Genomic DNA, 20,244 nt, shown 5'->3' with positions numbered 1-20,244 from the left:
CAGACGTCGAACGCTCGGATGTAACTCGATATTCCTTCGTCCTGAATATTACTTCATGCTCTCTCTAGAGACGATTTAATAATTTGCAGTAAAATCGGATATGTCGTTTGGTAACCGCTATAGGCGAATAATAATACAGTTGGATGCCGAAAGAGAAATGATCAGTTCAAGAATAGAGTAGGATTTTTTATACGATATGTGCGTATAAAGTATATAATAAAATTAAAATAAATATAATATATAAATATAATAAAAAAACGATTGACTTACCGTGCTTAGTAGAAACGAGTGATGAGAAAATTTAACCTTCCATCGGCGAGACTTTTGGATCAGCGTGCGTGTTGTAGAATGATGAAAATTGTAGGAACCGCCAAATTATGAACGATTGTCTCTCGAAAAAATGATGAGCTCGATGCGTGATCAAAGTTGTCTTGACTCGATGAGAATCCTTCGAATGTCAAAAAAATGTTTTACGACCCGAAGTGATGTAGCACGCGATGGTAATTTCGACGATCGTAAATTTTGAGAAGTCGTTCGCCGGGAGAGAAAAACTTCTTTACGGGCACGAGGGATGCTGCGTGGACCGCAGCATCCCCAGTACTGACCGACAGACCCAGATTTTCGTCTCTTGAAATACGCGGAACTAGCTCGCGGGTTACCGCACGCGATGCAGAATTTCGTTCTTAGATTTTGAGAACCTGCCATCCCACTTTTCAAGATCTCGTTTCTTCTCCAGCGAGAGCACAGGAGATTACCATTGGTCCAGGCTTAGCGTGAGAACGCGAAGCGGTCAAGTAATGAGATGTGTGATGGCAAGATGCAACAAAACTGGTTTCATTATTGCGGAAATATATGGATAGTTTATTCATTGACATGACATACGCTTTACATGATCTTGAAAGAGCGTGTGATAAATTTTTTTATAATAGTAATTGCTCATCTAATATATTTCTTTATATTAACTTAACTTTTCTAACGGCACGTATAATGCTTCACAAATATTCAAGATTATTTATTACATTTGTAAAGTAGAGTTATCATAATAGTAAATATCATAATAATAAATTTCTGTACACAAAATATTAAAAAAAATAAATAAAAAAAAAATGAAAAAAATAAAAAGTAAAAAAAAAAATAAAAAAATAAATAAATTATATAATAATTAAAATATAACAAATTTTTATTTACATACAATGAATTAGTTTAAAATATTATATTTCGATATCCGTTAACGATCATAGTTATTTATTATTTATAATTATTTATTTATACATAACGCGCGATTTCATTTGTATTAAAATTTGCGTGATATATTTTTTCGTAATAATTTAATACTATTAGGCTCGATATGGCAAGATGAATATTACCGTTCAAATCACGTATTCGCTATTATCATCAACCTGGTCCGACCAGTTTCATCCCCTGGACCTCTGATGGTACTCTTGCATCTTGTGAGATGACCGGTGGTCATCGGTATCGTGAGAAAACTCTGCACTCTCGAGAGCAGTTCTCAGCGAAACAGGTTTTCAAAAATTTGGTCCAGTGTTGCGTTTTCTCTTCCATCTCGTCCCGCTTTGCTAAATTCAATATATTCGAATTACACGTATAATAATATGACAATTTATTAATGTAACGTTTAGAATTATATGTTTAATTGAGAAATTAGAATAATAATCATTCTGAATACTGTTTTTTTTTGTTTTTTATTATCGCAAAAAAATTATAGACGCCAGATATTCGGCAAGATTGAGATATTATATGTTTTCTATAAGTACTTAATACCGTTGATTAAATTTCTAAGGCAACGATGCGACCTGAAAGCGGTTGTTAATGAAGATCGAAGGGTCACGCTGTCCCTTCCAAATTTTCACCCCGTTTCTTCTCTCTTCCGCGCGTTATGATCCCTCGAGGATTATACGGATCTATCGTTTGCAAAATCGTGTTACTCCACGTCGGTGTTTAAGCATCTAAGGGTTCGAGCCGCCGCCGGCTTAGGGACGGTTACATGCCGTAATGTACGTATCATTAATCGAGCGTCAAATAACTTGGCGCGAAATGGAGTTCATTTTCACTGGAATTTTCCGTAAAATGAATTCTTGCGTCCTCCCATTAGAAGCAACGGTTATGTCATACGCGGGATTAAATCACGCGCTTACATACCATTATGATGTAAATGTGTACTTAGCATTCTGCGATTTGACACGTTTCTTTTTATTTATTCTTATAATTAATATTCTTTTTATCGTTCCATTGACTTTTCTAATATATCTAATACGATGGGTCAGGTCGCATATTCATGTCAACATTAATATCGTAACATATATGTATGTATATATTTATCGTATTCGATGGGAACTTATTCCACGGATTGCAGCATACCGATAACTTCAATTACGATCGAGTATAAATTCTATTTCCAGTTAATGATAGTCACGAGACTCAAGCTATATTTGTGTGGTTTGGAACAGTGATTACAGAGACCGATAATTTTCCGTGAATTTCGCGCCATGCGGAGGAAGCTCGAAGACATCTGAATTTCATATGTTGAAAGGTAGCATATTATTGATATTAATATCAGTGTGATTAATAATTTTGATTTTGAATAAATGTATTAGCGCAGCATTCATAATTTTTTTTTTTTTAGAAAAGTATTAGTTTTTATAAGAAATATTTCAACTTGTCGCATATGTTTTAACGTCAGACGTAGTCTTTCATGTAATTTTAAATTTATATAAGAACAAAAAAATATTGTAGTTTACAAGACACTCTTTTGCGACTTAAAAGAAAATATAAAATCTTTATAAATTTAATAAAAATTAAGGTTTCGTGAAAAAGCAATTAATCATGTTGATACATTTTGTATGAATGAGAATGTACGCGAAGCGTGCGTGTTTTTTTTTTTTTATACCTATAAAGTGTTAGATACATGTACTAGTAAATTGCTCGGATTCTCTTCTTCACTTTCCAATATCGAACCCGTTCGAAACACCATGCACGATCTTTCTAATCGGTACGACCATGTGACTGCATCCCGCAGAGTCAATCGCCTTCCTCCCGTTTCCCCGTCCACCCCGAGAGAACCGCGTTGTGGATAGCGACGATTGCAAGTCGGCAATTTAATACGAACGCGATAGTGTACGAAGGAGGACCGAATGAAACTCCGAATGAGGCAAATGGGGGAAAGAGAAACGGGGGTGGGAGCGACCGGTGGGAACGACTGAGAGGGAGGACCGGGGGATAGTAAGCGGGGGTGGTTGCCAGTAGTGGAGGCCGTGGTGTTTGGAGGTTAGACCGCAGTTACAATATCGCTTGATTAGAAATGTACATAGCGTATATGCGCGCGGGCCGCATATCCAGATGGTGGGTGGACGGGTTGGGTCGGGTCGATGCCTGGGCAACTCCATAGTTTAATGCACGGACCGTGGAACTTGCAATAAGGAAGGGTGAACGGCGAGCGGGTGGTTGGTGGCCGCGGGGCTCTTGTGGAGGATGGAGAAAGAGGAGGTGGAGGAGGTGGAGGAAGAGGAGGAGGAGGAGAGAAAGGGTGGCTCGACGAGGCGAAGCGGACTTGGGGATGCTGCGCGGGCTAAAGGGGGGAAACCAGTGTGGCACGGAGTCTCTCCGTGTGCATACTCGCGCGCACACACCTACGCAAACGATAGTTTCAGTCTGCTGCATAACGCGATCGCGCTACTTGCGGGGGTGGTGGCCGTAGGGCCCTCCGGAGGCGAAATGCCCGCGTTGGTATACTCGTATACCATCGCATACCTTTGCATTTGAACTTACTCGCGACGCCAATTGGCTCGCAACGTTATCGCCGTCGCCGTCGTCGTCGATTTTCAGCCACCAATGACTCGAGAGAGCTTTCGATGAGACGCATTTGTCGATAACGATATGTATTATATTTCTTGCTTTATGTTGATTGCCAAAAGCAGTTCAACTACACAAATTTAGCTTCTTCGTAGTTACTTTTTTTAAACATTGTGTGTTGTTAAATAAGAATTATCTGCGAGCAACATATACACACACGCACATACTTGCGTTTTAAATTAAGATTATATATATTTAAAAGAAACATATGCGTTAATGTATCCTCCTCTGTAATTATTAAAATTATATATTTTAAAAAAAAATAGAAAGTTTTTTTTTCACAGGGACATTTAGAAATTTTTGTTAATGAAATTTTGCTAATGAAAAATAAAAATATATATAGTTAATTTTTATATATTATATAGTAAATATATACAAAAATTGCTAAGATATGTTGATTTTAATTACAATAAAAAAGATAATTTTATTCAAAAATGGTTTCATCTTAAGAAGAGTGTGAGAAATCTGAGATATTTCTGCATGTGTTATCTCTATAAGTCAAGCATGATAAGCTTCTAGGAAGGTCATGTTTAAAAAGAGAGATATGCGCAGCTTAAGCTATACGTCTACATTAATAACGAAGGTGACGATCCGTGTACTCACGGTGCATTTAGCGCTAAATGTAGCTGTATATAATTTTTATCTTACATTAACACTGAATGCGAATAAATAAATAAAACCGAGAATTACATTCAGTACTAAATGATGTAGAGACGTACGACATATATATTTTCGCGCGCGAATAAAGACCAAACGAACCGTGATTATTTCAAAAAAAAAAAAATGAAAAAAAATAAATCGACCGTGTCTTTAATGTCACATTGTTGAGATTTTAACGTATCATCGTCCTTTATTATAATTAGTGGTCATTTCGCTATTTGATTGGCAAGGGGAAATGAGATTGAGATAAATATAATTTCGCGAACTCGATGCGTAGCTCGGAAACGGCAAAGGTGCCTCACGTGTTCATCTGTGCGTTATCAAGATAGTTCTGTATTAAAGCTATACCTGGTTTCTAGTTTCTGGAACCGGCTACGCCTAGACTCGGCCGTTGACGCCACCGACGGAGTGCTCGTCCTCGAGGAATATTCAGCCATTCTCCCATTTCCAGTACCGCCTTTCTCGTTTCTCTGCGGCCGCACTCCCCTTACCGCTACCCTCCTCTCTTATCCTCCTTTACCATCTCCTCGATTCGACCAAAGTTTAGAGAGCTCGCGCTTGAGAGGAACGCCGAACGTCACTGCAATATCGCGTAGTGTTCCCGAAGAAGATGGTTGCAACGTTGAACATGATTGCCAAACTCGGAATAGCTTGCTCGTGGTTCGCTGCTCTTCGAATCAATACGAAAAGCGTATGGCAGGTTGAATATAAGTTTCCATATTCTGATCCCAGTTAGTTTCTCGCATGTCTGTATATTTCTTTTAATTTCTGAATATTTCCTTTACTGTAACAATGTCGCTATATTCTTTGAAATAATTAAGAAATACTTAATTTCTTAATAATTATGTGGCAAATGATCGCGTTATTTCACAGAGATTTTATTGCTACGCAAAGATATTATTTAGTCTAATATTTTTTTGTCATTATAACCAAGAATTATTCTCGTAATTTTAAATATATCTTAAATATATCTTTAAATATATCTTAAAATCTTGAAACGGAAACCAGCAATATTATTATTCTTTGACTTAGAAGCGCATTCACTTAGTGTAATAAACAAATTTGAACGATCGATAATGCAAGAAGCTTATGAGAGCAAGAACCTACAACGACGCCGAACGAGTACTTCTGAGAGCAGAGGTGCAAGACAAACGACGTTGTTTCCATGGGGGGATACCGAAAACAGCGGGCCGGGCTGGTTCCTAGTAGTTAATTAGCTGAATAATGCAGCGTTAATCTAGTCAAAATTGCATACATCTAGACCACGCGTGTAGTTTCGTTCTGGTAAACTCACGAGTGTGGTTATTCACGCGCGCTCGCGCAATCCACGAGCGTGTGCAAGCTAGGATTCTCTTCGGTCGAACGCAAAGATCTCGTTACATATTTCAGGTGCACCATTTGCGCGGATAATTCTTTGTAGCCACGTGCCAATTGAATATTGATAGTGGCAACGAAGAACGATTAAATCTGTCTTTATCGCGAAATACGTCATAATTTAAACGATTAAGTATCTGCGTCTTTGCTTTCGTCTTGCATTAATAAGTTTGCGAGATAAACTTAGCATGCACACAAAAAGAGAGAGGATAAAACCTTAAGGTTTACCTTGAGTTATACATATACATATATATGTTCATGTATGTAAAGAAATGACAAAGGTCGTACATACGTGATCTCGAGTAAAGGTCAGTATGTGTTTTACGTTATAAAAGCAATCTTATATAGAAAATAGCGATGTGGCGTACATCATGCTAAAACTATTTTGCAGTTAAGCTCTACGTGTTATAATCGACGAAAAAAAAAAAAAAAAATACAATACTCTGTCGTATAAAGATTCTAACTTCATCGAAGTAAACAGACGTATTAATATCTCGATTAATATATCGATCACAAGTAGCGAGAAAATCTGTCTATTATGAGATAAATTCCGATACAATATATATTAACATTTTTATTCGAAATATATATATCCATTTGCAATCAAAATTTTTCACTGACAATACTCTCTTTATTCTCGTTGATTCAATAAAACAGTGAAAAGGTCGAGCCGATAAAGCGAAGGGAGAATATTTGAATGTGTACGAAAATGCGCAATTTTCTTGTGTAGCTTGTAGCTTGGAAACGGGAGGATAGAGAGGCAGATCTTCTTTCCTTCTCTCTCCTATCCATTCCGTGTAATCGAAAGTAATTATATTAATTGCATCGCGCATCCCTGGGAGCGCTACGAGAGGTATTGGTCCGTCGATTAGTTCCACGCAAGTACACGCGCGTGTAAAACGCGTCGTTCACTCAGCCCCGCGCTTAGGTACCAGATCGAGGGGTACCGGACAAGCTTGCCAAGTTGCGCAATTAAACGTTAACGAATTAACGTCTCTCTGCGAGAGACTCTACGGCGAGCGTCGAGTTGTTAAATAAATGTACGCGGTTGGGCTCGTGTAATTAGAAAGTGCGATCAGCGCGGCGGAGTGTCGCCGTTTCTGTCTAGACGAATTAATTCAGATTCGCGATTAATTTTCTGTAAACATGGCGTACGAATTACGTATTTTTCGCTTCGATGTTTTGTTACGTCTTCCTCTTCTTTTTTTTTCTTTTTTTTTTTTCTCTACATCTTGCCTTTGGTATTTTCAGATGGAGGCTGCGCGGTCATCGATGGTCGATTCGCGTGCACGGTGTATATGTAAATAGAATTTATATTTACGACGCTATAACCGGATCGGACTAAACTACGGTAAGTATGCATTGCAGGATTAATAAATAACGATACGTTATGGTATGTCGATAACCTTGCACGGTATTGGAATTCTCATGTTCGAGGTCCGCCCCCTCGAAGAGGGGCAAAATTCTCCCGAAGGTTTCAGTGCCCACCACACAGACAACGCCCGTTATTTCCTTATAATTACTCTATTTCCTCTCGCGCGCGTACGGTCACGCCGAGGCCTGTAGGACTAAATGGGACTCGATGGGAGAAGACGGTATATATATATATATATATATATTGAAACGCGATGCACGATCGGAACCAAACGATGGAGGGACAGCGAAATGCGGCGGGCTCGTCCGAAGATATCGAGGAAATGAATGGGAATGGCCGTCGAGCAAAATTGCACCGCGATAATTACCTATTAATTGCACTGTACCTGGCACCGTTGCCACCGTAAAGACTCACATTCATCTTTGCTCACGTGGATAAATGCCAAAATGCTTTCTTCGCACTTTGTAGTCCGTAAAAGTTGGAGAAATGAATTATTTGCTACAATTTATGTCATTTAGTAAATGATGTGCTTTAAATTATCTGATTAATGGATTATTTAAATTATTAAGCGGAATTTCGAGAAAAGAATAGATTTTCATTTTTTTAATCGTTTTATCTACGCTATTTCCATTTTTAAATTAAATAAAATAGAAAATTATTTTTGTACGCAAAATTTAGTCTTTCTTCTTATATTTTTCATTATTAACGTTAATTAAAAGTTTATAAAATTATGGCTGAGACAAGAATTTAGCGGCCAAACTGACCAATTTGATCGTTCAAGTGTTAATAATTTATGCCTTACTATACATAGATTAAACATAGAAGCCTTTGAGAGTCTCTCGTGTAGCGGGTTAGCATTAGTCAACGAGCATTAATCAATAGACAAGACGGTAATCAGGAACGTCCGGCAAGTAGGTCGATCGGAGGTTCACCAGAAACCTTTCGATCTTCGTTCGCCGCAGATGGAGATTCCTCGTCGCGCGACGAATGCACGCCTATGTGTATGTGTGTGTGCGCGCGCTATCCGGTTGCAGCGGACTGTGTGCAGCAACAGGGGTTACCCACGGCTCTGGCCGATGCTTTCGTCTTTCCAGATAGAGAGACGTTTCTGTGAAGACTGGAAAGCCGCGATCCCCGGTGCAGACCAGCCGAGATGCCTGGGGGTTGATTGATTAGAGGGTACAGCGTAGGAGAGAAACCGGGAGAGTTTGGGGGCGCGGGTTAGTTCGGCAAGGGGCTCCTAGGTTATTTGGGGTCGAAGCGGGGTGAGAGGAGGCAAGTTGGCGCAGAACGACGACGGCGGCAGCGACGACGGCGGGTGAGTATGGGGAACGGTGTTGGATTCGAGGTAGAAGCAAGGTAAAGGGCGGTGGCGAGGGACGGTCGGGCAAAGAAGGGTGGCGGCCCGTCCGATGTTAGAGAAGGAAGGCTGGAGGCGGTAGTTCGAGGTGCTACAGTTTATAATAGTTGCCGCCGCCCTCGGGCCAACCGACCCTGCCCGCAACTTCCACGGAGTTGCTTAAATCTAACCTCCTCTCACGGGTACGCGGGACGATCAAGTGTGGTCCGCGGCTCGGTCGAAAGAATGTAGGTTACTCGGTCTCGGACGGCCCTCAGAGCGGCGTCATTTTTGCGTCCACGGACCTTTCGCTTGCCCTTGTCGCGATCGTGAGAAAGACACGCCGGAAAATAGTCACGGTGCGAGAGAAAGAGCACGAGCGGCTGCTTCGGGTCGCCAATAGTATATCCGCCGAGCGACAGCGCGCGTGTGCCGTAGATTAGTTTGTAGTTCGTCGTTAAAGAAAAAGCCGAGTTATTAGTTGTGGCTCAGAAGGGTTAGGCAGGAAGATGAGGAGGTCAGGCGGCTCCGTGCTCGCGCGTGCAATTTAGCACGAGCTTATCAGATTCATCGTACTTCCTACGCAATTTATGCTACTTACTTAGACGACGCGCGCGTTAATATCTTTATATTTAATAAGAGCAGTGATTAATGACTGATAATTCTATTCGCAATTCAAATACAAACTATATTTCCAATCATATCCTTAGATTAATTATTACATTTTTTTGTGACATTTTTAAGTTTATATACGTACATTGAAGATATCTAAGACATCGTCTTTCTTTCCTTTCGATCTTTCAATCTAAATTTCAAGTAGATACTTTGATCAATTCACAATACAGTTTTCTCTTAATTGAGACAGAGTAATGATTATAGAGTATATTAGACTCCCTCCTTTCCGGCTTTCTCTCTTGCAAATTAACTTTGAAAGAAAGAAACTGCTTCAATATACACGTGTATAAGCAAACCTATACAGCATACGATTTCTCGGTCCCGTGACAGCGGCCTCCGTTATAATTCTCCGTTATCTATGGAAATTCTAAACCATACTAAACAACAATATATATCCCAAAACTATGTAATTCCTCGTGCTTGCGCGTACACGGTATGCAATATGCTGCAGCGAGGGCTGCAAACTGGTTGCGGCATTAATTTGTTTTGCGTTGTCTTTTTGATAATTTATGATCTTTTGAATAAAATTTACGCATTAATTTATTTTGGATGCGTCAGATAATGATAGTAATAATAATATTGAAAGATATAGTATATGCAAAAATAATGAAAGAAAGTTTCCTGTAAATATATAATTGTTTGATAGAAAGGGAGATAGCAAGACATTAATGTTACATTTATACATTTTTTTGTAACTATTAAACTGTAGAAAAATCACAGTTGTTTGCGATTTTTTTGCTAAATTTCTTAAGCAATATGCAAATTTTTCATTAAAACTTTAAAATTGTTTTTAAAAGTATTTATATCCGATCTTGTATGCTATAAATATTAGTTATTATTTACTTTGAATCTGTTCATTTTGGTACGAAAGTTTAATGGCATTTTCGATGCGAGGATAATTCCGATATACGTAGGGGATGCAATATAAGTACGTCGTGATGACTCTCGACTAAGAATTCGCATCTTTTGGAGTTATCCATATCTTAGGACAGCATATAGCAGTCCGCTATTACTTCCTATAACACTATCTACGCCAGGAAACGCCATTGCTCGCTCGTTCCTACGTGGTCCAGGAACGACGAGGATGATGAGATCTGCAGGCTTGCATCCTGATGAGACTATTAGGATGGCTTGATAAGTCCATAATATTCTGGTCGATGCTGGGCAACGCCGTCGACTCCACCCGGTGTCCTCGCCAAGCCGCTACCTCCACCTCCTTTTCCTCCTCCTCTTCCTCTTCCACCTCTTCCAACTACCTCTCGCCCGGCATCCAACTCCATCCCCTTTCGTCGTCGCCATCCCTTTTACGTGCACGTACGATGCCCGGCTTCGGTCATAGTGACGACAGGATAGGTGACGCTTCCAATTTCCATCGACTTTGTTAACCTCGTACTGTGGTCATTTCTCAGCAGGAGATAACTTCGATCGAACAAAGGACTTCCTGGAAAATCCGATATTTGTCTACGTAGTCAGTGAATTATGGAAGCGTATCTTAAGAGTTCGTCGTTTAAAATTCGCGATTTTCTTCTAAAAACACCGCTATGTTAAATGATCGAGCTTTTAATATCATATAATTATTTGAAGTCTACCGTCACATTTTTAATTACTTTTAATTATATTATTATTATTTTAAAGGAATATCTATTTTTTTCTAATTTTATCATGATTCTTTAAAGATCACAAGTAATAATCAAAGCGTTTAATTAATTTGACATTTTAGCATGCTTTATATAATGAATTTTTTTACTGCAGTAAAAATTAAATTTTAATGAGTGTTTTGCAATATCAGAAACGTTTCGAAAGCGTTCTCCAGAAACCAGTCTCAGATAGAACCTCGTCTCTTGCAGACAAACGGTCGATGTTGTGCCCTCGAAGCGCCTGAAATTAACTTTGAGCATTACAGATGTCGAGGCGCACCGCGGCGAGAAGCTAACACCTTGTTAGCCTGACAAATTCGGTCCATCTCTCCTTCCTATCGTCCCTCGCAACACTTTCCGTCTCCATCTATGCTTTCTATTCCCGCGACAATATCCTAGCGAGCCTTTACGAGAAATTGAGGAAACTCAGCTTTTAACCCTTTAAATGGATGCGCAATTTGCAACTTGTTATAAGAAGCGTTATATTTCGTATCCATGAAGCAAAAGAAAAAATCTGTTTTTTGCTTTTTGAATAGGCATTTGAATCTATTCTGCTAAAATTTAAGCCATTTTTTATAAAACTATTAATTTACTGTAATTTTGTGAGTGTTTTTTCTATATATTAAATGAGGAAAGTGTGTTTAATATATTTCAAACTTTATATAAACAAAATTTATGTAGTTCTCACAAGGCTTGATGCATATGTTTTGCCTTCTGTATTCGTGATGGCGTTGCTTCTCGCACGTATTTTGCGAGCCGGATGATAATCGACTTCTTATGCCAAATGCCGCAGCTGCCCTCTGTCTTCATCGGTCTTCCGAAATTGGCGCGATTGGAATTCCGAGCAGCTAAGAGAGTCGTTGTACGTGCGGAGAGTCTCGAGCATCGTAGGACGCGTCGTTGCTTAATCGTACCCTCTGTACTTGCGATCCTGTACCTTTATCTCCGTTCAGCCTCCCTTTCGTCGGACCTCCGTGTCGTCGTGCAATCCATGACGATTGGAAAGTGATACCGAGAATCTCGAGAATTTCACTCGATATTGCACGATTTGCAGGCACTTCCTTTGTTCCGCAAAGTGAGATGGGTGAAATGGTAGGGGGAAGATATCGTTGTGACGGATACGATACGATGTAGTCGGTGGTTGCAGGGGATGGCGGGGACACACCGATGTATTTGCGACGAGGCGGAAGGGTAATACCATTGCATGGCCGAGGAGTGCCAATATCCGACGTCGGCTCGTCGGCGGCATTTAATTGCGTTAGTATTTCATCGCTAGAGTCCGCGCCGAGGAGACTTTTCAATTGGGGTCGCAGTCGGTGGTGAAAGCCTTTGGTGGAGTTAGACATGTGCGCTGCGATAAGGACGGAGACTGAAAGCTCGTCCTTATCGAGGGAAGGGTTTACCAGTTCTCTCGCGTTAGTGAATTTGAATATCCGCGATGCTTGATATAAAAAGAGTTATTGAATCAAAATTTCTGCAATTTGAGATAAATCATTTGTCAAACAATATTCAATTAGTACAATGAAAATATTAATTGTCTCTAAAATGGCAATATAAAAAAAATTGAAAGAGAAGAATGTTTACAAAATGTTAATATATGAAAAAAATTTGTTGTGTGAGCTATTATATGCTTATTACTAATTAGTATTAATTATTTTATATTTTAGGTAAGTCAGTGATTATTAATTAATGATAAGTTCTAATGCAGAGATAAGATTATTTAAAGAATATAAGCAATAATTTATAAGGAATATTAAAGTATTTGCTATATATTAGCCAATTATATTTGACCTGTTAATTATTCATCACTTTTTGGAGATTACGCAAGCATATGCAGAAAAAAGTTAAAGTAATGTAAAGAATAAAATAAAATTTATCTGTATTCTCTATTTATAATTAGCCAAGTTTTTATATGTCACTTTAATATTAACCCTTGCGGGCTTCTGCTAAGATTATGATTAATTTTAAAAGAAATCGATCTATATTTGGCATGAACTTTTAAATTCAAAATTGGTGATCGATGTGATCAATTATCATTATTGCAGTAAGGATTAAGTAATATTATGATTTACAATCTTTAATAAAAACCGTAATATAATAATGCTATTTTCTATATTATACAAAATATTTATTTGAAATATAAATGTAATTTTTTAATAAAAATAAAATGCGTTTTAATTTTTTGGAGAGAATCCATAATATTTCTATAAAGATTGATTTTACAAATATCTCAAATTATAAATCTTCACAAATTAAATTCCTTTTACTTGGCTTAATTATTGATTTTCCATTTAGTTTTTATTTGTTAGAGATTTTTATTTTTTAGGGAACAATTTTTTTATTATTAAATTATTTTTTAGAAGTAAATGTTTTTTCAACTTTCACATCTTTTCAACTTTTTGTTGCGTACAAGGAATATTTTTTATGTACTTGGTGTACTTTTTTTACCTTTGTGAAGTTTTTCTAGTGTGATAATTATTATATAAAAAATATTTAATATTTTAATTATACATTGTAAATTATTTACCTCGATACAAATATGACAATTATATGAAAGATGTTCCTTGTTCCTTCAATAATGCATCCCATTTCCTAAACTAAATGAAAAATAAAGGCATATCCTGTTTTTAACCGCGATCTATGTGTTGTGCCCTGCATTTATTCTATCCGCCTGACTCGACACTTTGTGCCGCATCGGAAGAGATTCAAAGGTGAGTACGAAACATCAGCGGACGGGGGTTAGTATCCGAGTAAAATGATGTGAAAGCTTATGAAATGGCGGTCTAGTCCGGCGAGATACCGGGGGTATAGTGTGTTTCCCCCTCGCACCCCGAGATAATACGGTGGGGTAGTAACAGCCAGAGGTTTATCTTTGTAGGACCATAAAACTAACCCGTTCTACGCGCTTGATGACGAACACTACTTAGATATGAGTCTACAGTTTGTTTCAAAACTCATTTAAAATTTTAGTCGAGCAATTTGGGGTCATTTTAAAATTTAATAGTCGCTCAGATTTTTGTAACGCATATTTTATTTTTAAAGAGAATTTTTAGCAAGCACAATCGAAATTCGACATGAATAAATACGATTGACGAATATCCAATATTTCAATTAATAAAATGAAATATGCATTTAAATAGTCAGATATAAAGATTTGTGAATATGAATAAGGATAATCGCGGTAAAGTTTGCTATATCGGTCGTGTGGTCCAACAACGCCAAAGCATCGCACGCTCTGGCTTGACGATGAAAGGTACAATCACCGAAAACGCAAAGTCGTCGGAGAAGTTCGCGACAGGTTGATATTTTGGCGACGCGTGTACGCGGTGATCGTAAATTGTAAAATCTATCAAGACCAACGCGGCCGACATAACTCAGGGGGGTTGCTATCCCAGTGGTATGAAGCATGGCGGCCAGACTCGGCATAAATACCCGGTTGCAGAACACTGCAGGAGCAGAGAGCAAGCCCAGACCCGTTGTGGCGTGGCAACATCATCTATCTCGAATAATTTATTATCACGCGACTACTGCGTCCTCTCGAAACCTGGACAAGAACGCAACTATAGGAACTACAAACGCCGGGAAACGAGTGCCATCCCTCGACCTTTCATCAGCCGCGTTCCGAGGGTTGCGAATATTTGTTGCATTCGATGAGAAAGATACTTGTTTCTTCTTTATCAAGGAACAACTTAGGATTTTTAAATGAACCTTTTTAAATAACGTTTTTAAAACGTTTTTAAATAACGTTTTTATTCCATTGAATTATTGAAATACATAATACGGTAATTTTAAAATAAAGAGTAAATAGTTTAATATTAAAAATCTTTGGTATTATTTAAATATTGAAATAAACACGCGCGATATATGCACGAAATATTCTTAATTTAATACTGATAAATATTCAGATTTAAAATTATAGCAATCACAGTTTTTAATGATTTAAAAAAATTAGTATGACAATATTATTATAGATTATGTAACTTGTGAAAATTATTGCACTTGTTCTATAAAAGAAGAGCAATTGATTCATATTTCGATATTAACGTCGCATGTTTCAATTGTAACATATCTAAACTTAGACTTAGATCTATCTAATGATGTCAAAGAGCAAGAGTTCATATACAGTAAATACGTAGAATAAACAGATGTGCACATCAAACGGAAATTAATAGCAAACATTAACTCAATTGATATGTAAGCATAATGATCGATAATGTTGTGTGATATTCATTATATGATTCTGTTCCTTTTCAAAAAACAGTTTTATGTATAAAATCATGAAGAATAATATCATAAAGAAGTTTTTTAGCGAATAAAATGAAATGAATTAAACAATAGAAAATATAAAATATTAAAATAAAGAAAATAATTGTTTAGAATAAGCAATTACATACATTTTTAATTATTACTCTATCTGATCTATGATAAAATTTTACTACTAAATGTTATCATATAGTATATATTATATTAATGTTTTCAATATAATATTTAGGGAATATATTTTAAATGTTTTAGAAATGTGAAACTATGAAAATAATATTAATAATATATATAAGTTTTCTAAACTTTTCTTAAAAATACATTTTAATAAACAAATCTATAAATAATTTTTTAAAAATATATTTAAAATAATATTATAATATTGTATCAAACCACCTGATTATGTTATTCTAAATTTATATTATTTTTTGGAAAAACATTCTGTTTTTATTTGATTAATGAGAAAGAAATGGGGAAAATACATTTGTTTTTTTTTTTTTTAATTTTTTTAAGTAGAATTTGCTTAGTGGCGCCATCTTATAGGGGGTGCACGAACTCAAACGCCCTTTCTCGACGAATATACGCGAGGGTTGAGGGGATGAAGAATGATTTGTGCAAAAAATGCTGTCAGATGGCGCCAGGTTCTTTTCTACGATGAAGAAAGAAGCATTTTTTGCTTTTTTTGCACCGTTTATGCGCAGATCGCGCTCGTAAAAAGCCAGAGGGCATCGCTGTATAATTCTTTTCGCGCGCGAATATATACGATCGAGTTATATTTTAAAGAAAGCGATTTTTTTTGACTTTCGTGGAATATTTCTGTAGAAAGAAAAAATGAATTATATTAAAATCAATTATATATTGTTTTTAATCATTCGACGCATTGGTACCAATAAATTTTTATTGAAAATAGTTTAGTAAAATAGCAATGGCTAGATGAATCGAACAACAGCAAAATGGTGTATTCACGGCATTGCAACGTTTCCCCATCTTGGTATGCGGTTTAGATGTAGACACTACGGAGGGGATAAACAAGGGGCAGTACCAGGTTGGCGGGCAGATTTTCAAAAAACCGGAGAGGCTGCGCGCGCTTCACCTTCATTGATCGGGGGGTTGTGTCCGGCTACCACCCTCTCCGCTGCACGTATGCAAACTATCCTCTTCGTTGGCCGGGCAGCCGAAGAGGGACTCGTTCGCTCTCGACTTTCAGGGCGGAGCCCAGGAATCTCTCTGAGGGTTCCCAGAATAAAAAAAAATTTAAAAATTTAAAATTAAAAAAAGTGAAAAATTGTAAAAAATCTTACTTATTATTTTTCGCTTTTTTTCACAAAAAAAAAGAAAAAAGAAAAAATTAAAAGGGGAAAAAGAATTAAAGAAAGAGATCTGAACTAGAGAAAAAGCTTCATACAAAAAGATTAATTTTTTTATTGCTTATGAATCATTACATTTACAATAATTTTAATAATATATGCTTGAATATTGTTAGAGACAAATAGAGAGACTTTTTATTTATCAATATACAAAAGTTCGCAGGATGTGAAACTTTTCTTGTATGTGTGTGTGTATGTTGAATATTTTATATTGCGACCGTTGGAGGAGAATGATCTGGGTGTCATAGCCGTCTAAATATCCGCCGGCTCCATCTAACTTATGAGAAAAAAGCGAGGAGCTTCCAAGTTAAGTACGGTACATAGCAAATGGAATTACGAGCGGACCGTCGAATCGCCGTTTCGGCGATTCTCAGTGGACCGAGAGCTTGGTTGGTTGAAAATCGGCGGGCGAGTTTCTCATTACAGTTTCGGGAGGATTTCGAAAAGGACTCCCATGTCCGGCCGGTATACCGCAGCATTTTTCAGTCTAGAGGACCAACCCCTACTAGCTTCTCTGGACTCACTCGAGGGAGAGTGACCGGCAAGAGATGGGTACGTGCGGTAGGGAAGAAGAGAGGTGGAGAACGGCTGAACGATAGAGAGTGAGTGAACGGAGAGAGAGAGAGAAAGAGCTAGAGATGTAGAGGCAGAGAGGAAAGGAACGAGAGGGAACGAGAGCGAGTTAACCTAACCTCAAAATTCCAGCATCAATTCTGGACCCCCCTCTAGTGTCTCACCCACCCGGTGCAATTAGGAACTACCCCTTCTATGCTATTCTGGTTCTATCCTCACTTCCCTTCGACCTCCCACCCCTTGAGAGCGGCGGAACCACGTGATCCGGCAACTACACTCTTGTTTTTAGGGTGGAGGCTTGGGTGTCGGTGGTGAAGGGTAAGGGGTACGAGATCGGGATAGGGGGTGGAGGGTAGAAGGACGTAGGAAGAGAGGAGGTAGGACGGGGCGAGTTGCTGGGTAGGAACACCACGTCCGTGTTGCCATGACTACCGTAGGGGGTGGTTTATACTTGAAGGGTTACCCCCGCGGTACAGTCTCCGCAAAATTGTGAAAACTGCCGGCGAAACGCGGCGTCACTACGCGGAAAAACTTCCGCTAACGGTCTCCATACTTTTGCCGAAGCTTTTACCCAGAGGCTTTCCCTTTCGCGACCTTCAGTGTTTACACCGCTTAAACGTCTAAGACAATTAATGACCGGGTTTTCGAGGTTTTCTCCCGTGATACTTACGCCGAGGCTCGCGTTTGTCCGGCTACGTACGCATGCATAATCTTAGCTTTCCGTAAATTGTTTAAACATATTGATGCTTATGCAACAAATTTTTTAACTAATTTAAGAAATTTATGCTTGCTATGATAGCAAATAATTATAAGATATAAATATATATATTTTTTATTTTTTACACATTATACGTCTTCATTAATATAATATATATCGCGCTCATCACAATCAATATTATTAAAATAAATGTTACAAAATTTGCGTTTTTTATGCATCTTTAAATTTTATTTAAGTAAATTATAATTCTAACAAAACATGTATTTGCACACGCATGTGTATTCGCGAAGCGTTATATATCGCGACTTTATATTTATAATACAATATTAACAAAAAAATTTCCCCTACTGAATTTCTTTTCCTTTCACGGAAACTGTCAGATATATTTCGCGATTTGTTTTCGTTGAGACGGCTATTTCGAGTGGGCAGTTATGAAAACGATTATGTTTATTAGCGACAAAAGTAGTAAAAAATAACGACATTACCGCGGCTCGATGTTCCAGGATCATGTGAAGAATCCGGTTTGTATAATTTTGCCACTGTTGGCACAAAGTAGAAATATTCATTCGCGGATAAAAAGAAGAGAAAAGAGGGGTACAAGGGAGCTACTATTGTAATATCTGCAGATGTTATGCTGGCAAAGGAAATGACGGCATGTAGATAGTAACGAAGTAGATAAGAGACAGATATAGTCAGACAACGTAGTCAGATAAAACTTTATGAATATATTTGTTGTCTCTTTTTCAATTTAAAAATATTTAAAGATTCTTAATATTCTCACCCTTTCTCTCTTTCTCTCTCTACTAAATTAATAATGCTAAAAATATTCTTAAAGTTATTTGAATGCTAAATAGATTTTATTATTTAAACGAGGATATATTTTTATAAAATCTTTTTTTTTAAACATAATTTTTTTTTGTTTTTAGTCAATTTTAACTTGAGATTTTATTTATAATGTGTAAAGTAAAAAATATATAGTGGCGTGCTATACTTTATTTATTCATTTGTTTAAAATGCTATAAAAATTTTTGTTAAATAATTCTTGAAATTGAATATTATCTATAACTCGTTTTTTAAATGTTTTAAATATTTAAATTAATTATTTATTATAGTTATTTACACAAGTCATTCTATTTTAAATGTACATGAAATATAATTGACTTGATTACATAACATTATGCGTACAGTAATTTCTATTGCACAAAATTATGTTAATTTTTGTTAACCAAATTCGTGATAAACGGGTTTCAAATACATCAAATGCACTATCTAGAGAATCGAAAAATATTCATGAGAGATAAGATGAAAAAGTGGAATCTTTCATTGAAAAATAAATTTTCGGCGGGATTTTCTCATGGATAGATCCGCTGTCAGAGCGATACCTGACCTGACCGTTGACAATGTAACGGGTTCGCCATTCGTGCACGTCGTTGCACCGGAAACGCATCCACTCTGGCCAAGAACACCTCGCGGTTTCAGATAATGCACTCGAGCAGAGAGCCAGCGCGCCCTAAGCTCGTTAGAGTTACACGGCTGGCGCTAAAGGCACCGGGAGAGGAGGATGCGGACTTGTCAACACTCAACGGACCGAATTCGCTAACGTGCTGAACCTAGTCGGACGCCTGGAGCACAAGCCACAATCTAATCAGGGCTCGCCGCATTCGCAAGCCCCTATTTTGCAGTAGCTTGTAGGATATCGTGGGGTCTGTACCGGTTCTTCTTGCTGTTTTATTTTCGTTCCTTAGAACTGCGAAGCCCGTTAATCGGCCACCGTGATGATCGTTTTACGGCTCGGGTTATAGATACAATCTTGTTCGTTGGCTTATAATTAAAATCTTTTTACGAGGATATCATCTTCAGTCTCTTCTTACAGGAAAACGACTAAGAATACAATAATTTTTATTATTTATTATAATATTATTGATATCGCGCACCTTGTATGATTCAAAATTATTTATTATAATTTTTGTAACTTTAAAACAAATTTTAATTTTTGTAAAAAGCATAAAAACTGAGACGTAAATCTTTCGAAGTAGGTTGTCATTAAAATTGATTATTCGCACTATCTGCTTGCAGTTGGTCAGCTATGTATATATTATCTTGCAGGATTTATATACCTTTTGTGCAAACTGCACTGTGCACGAAATATCTAATTAATGTGCGCATATGAGATTTCAATGTCCTAAGGGAATTATGATGATACCAAGATATATCATTTATCAGTGAATGTTAACTTCATCGTATTAACCATTAATCGCTAGGGCCTTGGATAATTCATGCAACATGACTCATATGTTAAAATATGGAACATGATATTTAAGACAGCGCCGACAGTGCGAAAAATAAAATAATATAAGAAGTGTAAAAAATAAATGCTACGCTATCTCGAAAGTTGA

At 37.4% G+C, this 20,244-nt stretch overlaps 1 protein-coding gene across 3 annotated transcripts in view; it reads left to right on the top strand.

The window, feature by feature from the left end:
• Nucleotides 1-20,244, top strand: part of LOC126856450 (inactive pancreatic lipase-related protein 1-like) — a 174,700-nt gene that overhangs the window by 35,127 nt on the left and 119,329 nt on the right. For 2 of the 3 annotated variants that reach the window (XM_050604968.1, XM_050604967.1), the window contains 2 exons: nt 7,156-7,255; nt 8,374-8,597. The gene's annotated coding sequence lies outside the window, so the exon portion shown is untranslated. The remainder of the gene's footprint in view (nt 1-7,155; nt 7,256-8,373; nt 8,598-20,244) is intronic. The other variant, XM_050604966.1, reaches the window with a different exon arrangement.

The sequence above is a fragment of the Cataglyphis hispanica genome, chromosome 18, assembly GCF_021464435.1.
Source record: "Cataglyphis hispanica isolate Lineage 1 chromosome 18, ULB_Chis1_1.0, whole genome shotgun sequence".
Lineage (NCBI taxonomy): Eukaryota > Metazoa > Arthropoda > Insecta > Hymenoptera > Formicidae > Cataglyphis > Cataglyphis hispanica.
The sequence above is the reverse complement of the archived record's forward strand: the minus strand, read 5'-3'. Positions and strand labels throughout refer to the sequence as shown.